We start from the raw sequence: 6276 nt of genomic DNA on the forward strand, positions 1-6276 counted from the left end.
AATTCTAACTTTACCCCTACACCCAATTATAATCCTAGGAGACTTTAATGCTGTAATGTCTGAACAGGAAGACAGACTTCACCCAAGAGTTATTTCCTCCTCATCCCTTCCAAATTGGGCCTCCACCTTTGGCCTTAGTGACCTGTGGAGAAAAAAACATCCAGATGTTAAGAAATATACGTTTTTCGGCTTCCCACAATACTATGTCCCGTATAGATCTAGCCCTGGGCTCCTCAGAAATCCTTTCTCAACTGACCAAAATTGAAATTCTACCAGGAGGTATATCTGACCATTCACCCCTTTTACTAACGATAGAAGTGAACCCCAGGGCTACGGACAGAATATGGCGTCTTAACAGTTTTTGGGTACAACAGGCTAGCATAACTGAACCTATAGAGGAGGATCTCAAAGCCCATATAGAAATAAACCTACATTCGACCACCCCCCAAAATATGTGGGATGCATTGAAGGCCTACACTAGAGGTGCATTTATCCAACATATCAAGAGTTTTAATAATAATGCTCGGAGGAAAATTGCCAACTTAGAATCCCTAATGACTCAGGCAGAGAAAGAGTTTTGCCAAAGTCCCAACCCTCAAACTAAACTGAGATTCCAAGCCTCACAAACGGCATTACAAACCGCTCAAATAACACAAGTTAAAAAAAACACAGTTGTATTACAAGGCCAACATATTTGCAACGGGAGATAAAATGGCAAACTATTAGCCATGTTATCCAAAGACGCCTCCCCACTGACTACTATCCCAGCAATTAGGGATGCAACAGGAACTATTGTTACTGATCCAGACGAAAATAAATCAGGCTTTTGTGAAATATTATAAAAATTTATATTCCTCTCGAACTAAACACACAAGGGACACTCTTTCTTCATACCTTAAAGATATTCCCCTCCAAACCCTTGAACCCCAGGACAGTTTACTGCTAGAGGGACCTATTACTGAATTAGAACTACAAGAAGCCATCTCATCCCTATCACCTGGGAAAACACCGGGACTAGATGGCCTTCCCACTGATGTTTATCTAAAATACGAAAAACTGTTGGTACCTTTATTATTGCCTCTATTTAATGGGATTCTGGAGGGGGCGGACCTGCCACCCTCTATGAGCGAGACTTTAATTACTTTGATTCTGAAACCTGAGAAAGACCCCCTCAATTGTGCCTCATACCGCCCAATATCGTTAATAAATGTAGATGCCAAAATTTTAGCCAAAATTTTAGCCCGAAGACTTAATTTGGTAATTACCAAAATAATTTCTCCAGATCAAACGGGTTTATCCCAGGCCGAATGACAGACATCAACATTCGGAGACTTTTCACAAATATGAACATCGCACACGATAACTCAGGAAATAGGATTATAGCGACCCTTGACAATGAAAAAGCCTTTGATTCCGTGGAATGGGACTACCTCTGGGCAACTATGGGAAAAATGGGAATCAAAGGCAACTTTCTCAATTGGACAGCCATGTTATACAATAATCCAGTGGCACGAATCAAAACAAACCAGACAGTCTCACCCTTATTCTCGCTCTTTAGGGGGACTAGGCAGGGATGCCCCCTCTCGCCCCTATTATTTGCAATTGCGATGGAACCGTTAGCCTCTCTTTTAAAATGTAATGCTGAAATTAAAGGCTTGTGTATAGGGTCTATTACAGAGAAAGTTGCTATGTACGCTGATGATACTTTACTGTTCCTAGAGAACCCCTATAACGCCCTAGACTCTGCACTAAATGTAATAAATAGACATACAGAATTCTCTGGTTTATCTATAAATTGGGGGAAATCCCAAATTTTCCCAATAGACACGTTTCAACTTGAAAGTCACAGGTATAAGGCTCAGCTACCTTGGGTCTCTACCTTTAAATATCTAGGAGTACATATCCATAGGGACCTGAACCAATTTGTTGAACTTAACTTAAACCCCTTGTAACCTTGATGGAAAAGAAAACCAAAAACTGGAACAACCTCCCCCTAACACTTCTTGGTCGTATTAATCTTTTTAAAATGGTTCTGTTACCCAAATTCACCTACTTATTTTTACAAGCTCCTATTCAGGTCCCCAACCAATTCTTCCAAAAGCTTAAATCCTTACTGAATACCATGTATTGGGGCGGAACATCACCTAGAACAGCTCTAACAACACTGCAACATCCTTCAGATAAAGGGGGCCTAGCAGCACCTAATATGTTCTTATACTATCTAGCTACAAAATTAGTTACGGTATGGAGGTGGGCCTCGTCGCCCCCTGACATTGCGTGTACAACACTTGAAGCAAAATTGGTAAACTCTTATGAAGCCCTTAAAAAACTTGTTATATAGGGGAACCAAAAACCAGAATAAAATTTCCCCCCTAATGAGAGCGACTATACACAGCTGGAAAACCGCCCTAATCTACTTCCCTAGAGGGGAAACTCACTATTCTACTCATACCCCCTTGTGGTATAACCCAATCTCCCCACCTCCAGACAGTACCAGATCCCAGTGTTTGGGCACAATATGGTATAAAATATATAGAACAGGTCATTTCACAAGGTGAAATATCTACTTTTAATGCCCTCAAAGAAAACTTTAACCTACCCAATAAAATGCTCTTTCCGTTTTCTCCAGCTTGCGACATGCCCTCCAAATGCAATTAGGTAGGGAACATATTGATACCTCCCCCAGGAGAATAGAAGATTTAGTCTTCAACCCGGGACTAATAAAACCCGTTTCCCAATTCTATTCTCTCCTGAACAATCCCAAAGAACCCGTTTTAGACAAGCTCTATATAAAATGGGTAGTGGATATCCCTCAACTGACTTTGGAAAGTTGGAATGAAATTCTTGAAACAAATAATTCGCCATTAATTAATTCAAAAGATAGAATGATTCAATTTAGATACCTTCATAGAACATACTTGACCCCCCACAGATTGCACTAATCAAACCTTCTATACCCGATGTCTGCCAAGATGCCAAAACTCCGCCCCGGCTGGCTTCATACACATGATATGGGCATGTACCCCAGATCCAAAGATTCTGGATCAAAATAACACAAGAAATCAGCTCTCTTCTAGACTCATAATTTCAAATGGATATATCCCTTCTCATCCTTAACCAAACTGAAGATACGGCTCCCACGGTTGCTGAAAGGACTCTAATATGTTTCCTCCTCATACAAGCAAAACGGTTTGATAGCCCTCAAATGGAAGTCAGAACGTCCCAACAAAAACTCAATGGATTGAACTGGTAAATAATTCAATTCCCCTATATCGACTAACCTATATTAGTAGAGGCTGTCCAAAAAAATTTGAGAAAATATGGACCCCATGGTTGTCTGAGCATCTCCCCGCATTCTTGGTTCAGAGCGAACACCCATAATACCCAACACCGTGCACCTCAACTGGACCCGGCTCACCCCCGGCTTAATATGACTTTTCTCCCCCTAAGAAGTAGTAGGTAAAAAGTGGTATCCGGCTTAGACGTCGAGCTGAGCATTCCTTTTAACGTGACTTTTCTCCCCCTAAGAAGTAGTAGGTAAAAAAAAGCACTAGCCGACATAGACGTCGTGCTGAGTATACATTTTAATATGATTTTCTCCCCCTCAGAAGTAGTAGGGTAAAAAGCATTAGCTGGCTCAGGAGCTGAGCCATAACCTTTTAAACCTGACTTTTCTCCCTCTAAGAAGTAGTAGGTAAAAGTGGTAGCCGGCTAAGATGGCCGAGCTGAGCATTCCTTTTAAGTGACTTTTCTCCCTCCTAAGAAGAGTAGGTAAAAAAAAGCCCACAGCCGACTTAGACGTCGAGCTGAGCATCATCTTTTAAACGTGACTTTTCTCCCCCTAAGAAGTAGTAGGTAAAAAAAAGCATTAGCCGACTTAGACGTCGAGCTGAGCATACCTTTTAACGTGACTTTTCTCCTCCTAAGAAGTAGTAGGTAAAAAAAAGCACTAGCCGACTTAGACGTCGAGCTGAGCATACCTTTTAACGTGACTTTTCTCCCCTAAGAAGCAGTAGGTAAAAAAAAAGCACTAGCCGACTTAGACGTCGAGCTGAGCATACCTTTTAACGTGACTTTTCTCCCCCTAAGAAGTAGTAGGTAAAAAAAAAGCAATAGCCGACTTAGACGTCGAGCTGAGCATACCTTTTAACGTGACTTTTCTCCCCCTAAGAAGTAGTAGGTAAAAAAAAGCACTAGCCGACTTACGTCGAGCTGAGCATACCTTTTAACGTGACTTTTCTCCCCTAAGAAGTAGTAGAAAAAAAGCACTAGCCGACATAGACGTCGTGCTGAGCCATTTTAATATGACTTTTCTCCCCTAAGAAGTAGTAGGTAAAAAGCATTAGCTGGCTCAGGAGCTGAGCATACCTTTTAACATGACTTTTCTCCCTCTAAGAAGTAGTAGGTAAAAAAGTGGTAGCCGGCTAAGATGCCGAGCTGAGCATTCCTTTTAAAGTGACTTTTCTCCCCCTAAGAAGTAGTAGGTAAAAAAAAGCATTAACCGACTTAGACGTCGAGCTGAGCATACCTTTTAACGTGACTTTTCTCCCCCTAAGAAGTAGTAGGTAAAAAAAAGCACTAGCCGACTTAGACGTTGAGCTGAGCATACATTTTAATATGACTTTTCTGCCCCTAAGAAGTAGTAGGTAAAAAAAACACTCGCCGACTTAGACGTCGAGCTGAGCATACCTTTTAACGTGACTTCTCTCCGCTATATAAGTAGTAGGTAAGAAAGCCACTAGGCGCGACTTAGACGTTGAGCTGAGCATACATTTTATATGACTTTTTCCAACCTAAGAAAGTAGTAGGTAAAAAAGCACTAGCCGACCTAGGGGGAGAAAAGTCTATTAAAATGTATGGTCAGGGCACAGACGTCTAAGTCGGCTAGTGCCTTTTTTTTACCTATACTTCTTAGGTTAAGAAAAGTCATATTAATAATCTGGCCACATCATGCCTGCACCGCACAGTGCCGTCTGAGATGTAAGTTAGATAAGTAAAAAGTGGAGCCGGTCTTAGATGCCCGTGATACCGTATTGCCTTGACGTACTTCTTAAGATCGTAGCTGTGCCGCAAATCGTCTTAGGTAGCGACTTAGACGTGCCTAGGTGGGAGGCGACATTATACGATCCATACACTATCTGTCCCTCTACAAGAAGTAGATCTACATGAAAGCAGCCACCACAGCCGACCCTTGACGACGTCGAGAACTAGTGAAGGCATCACCTTAAATCTATGTCCTGTCCTACTCTGCACCTACATAAGATAAGTCTAGCATGATGGTGCGAGGTCAATACTCAGTAAAGTACACATCGACCTACCGCGAGTACGTGTAAACTGGCTGTCTCAGTGTGTGACAGTACTTCTATGAGCCAGTTTAAGGTATATGACAATCAACTCGATGACTCTCCATACGCGCCGTCTGAATGTAACCAGTGGGTGTCTATCTAAGACAAGGTGACGAGCTTCCGATATGGATATGCTGAATGCAGTGAAATACTATCAGATGTGCATCCATGTCTTCTACTCGACTTTTCTCCTACTCATCATTCCAGTCACTGGCTCCGCTACTAACACTCACGACCATCAAGCGAGCAAGAGCAAGGGGTCACGCTCTAGATCGTCACGAGCCAGGTGTCCTTTACGTGCTTGTCTCCCCTAGAAGTAGTAGGTAAGAAAAAGCACTACCCGACTTAGACGTCGTGACTGAGCATACATTTTATATGACTTGTTCTCCCCTAAAGCTAGTAGGTAAAAAAAAAAGCACTAGCCGACTTAGACGTTGAGCTGAGCCATACATTTAATATGACTTTTCTCCCCTAAAAGTAGTAGGTAAAAAAAAGCACTTAGCGACTTAGCGTTGAGCTGAGCATACATTTTATATGACTTTTCTTCCCCTAAGAAGTAGTAGTAAGGTAAAAAAAACACTACTCCGACTTAGACGTGTGCTGGATACATTTAAGATGACTTTTCTCCCCCTAAGAATATAGGTAAAGTTGGTAGCCGGTTAGATGCCGAGCTGAAGCATAATTTTATTATGACTTTCTCCCCTAAGAAGTCGAGGTAAAAAAAAGCCTAGCCGACTTAGACGCGAGCTGAGCATACCATTTTAACGTGAAACTTTTCTCCCCTAGAAGTAGTTAGGTAAAAAAAGCATCTAGCCGACTTAGCGCCGAGCTGAGCAACTCATTACGTTGAATTTTCTCCCCCTAGTAGTAGTAGTAAAAGCATTAGCCATCTCAGCGACGAGCTGAGCATACCTTTAACGTGACTTTCTCT

Source organism: Xenopus laevis, chromosome 5S (assembly GCF_017654675.1).
Source record: "Xenopus laevis strain J_2021 chromosome 5S, Xenopus_laevis_v10.1, whole genome shotgun sequence".
In the NCBI taxonomy this organism is placed as follows: Eukaryota; Metazoa; Chordata; class Amphibia; order Anura; family Pipidae; genus Xenopus; species Xenopus laevis.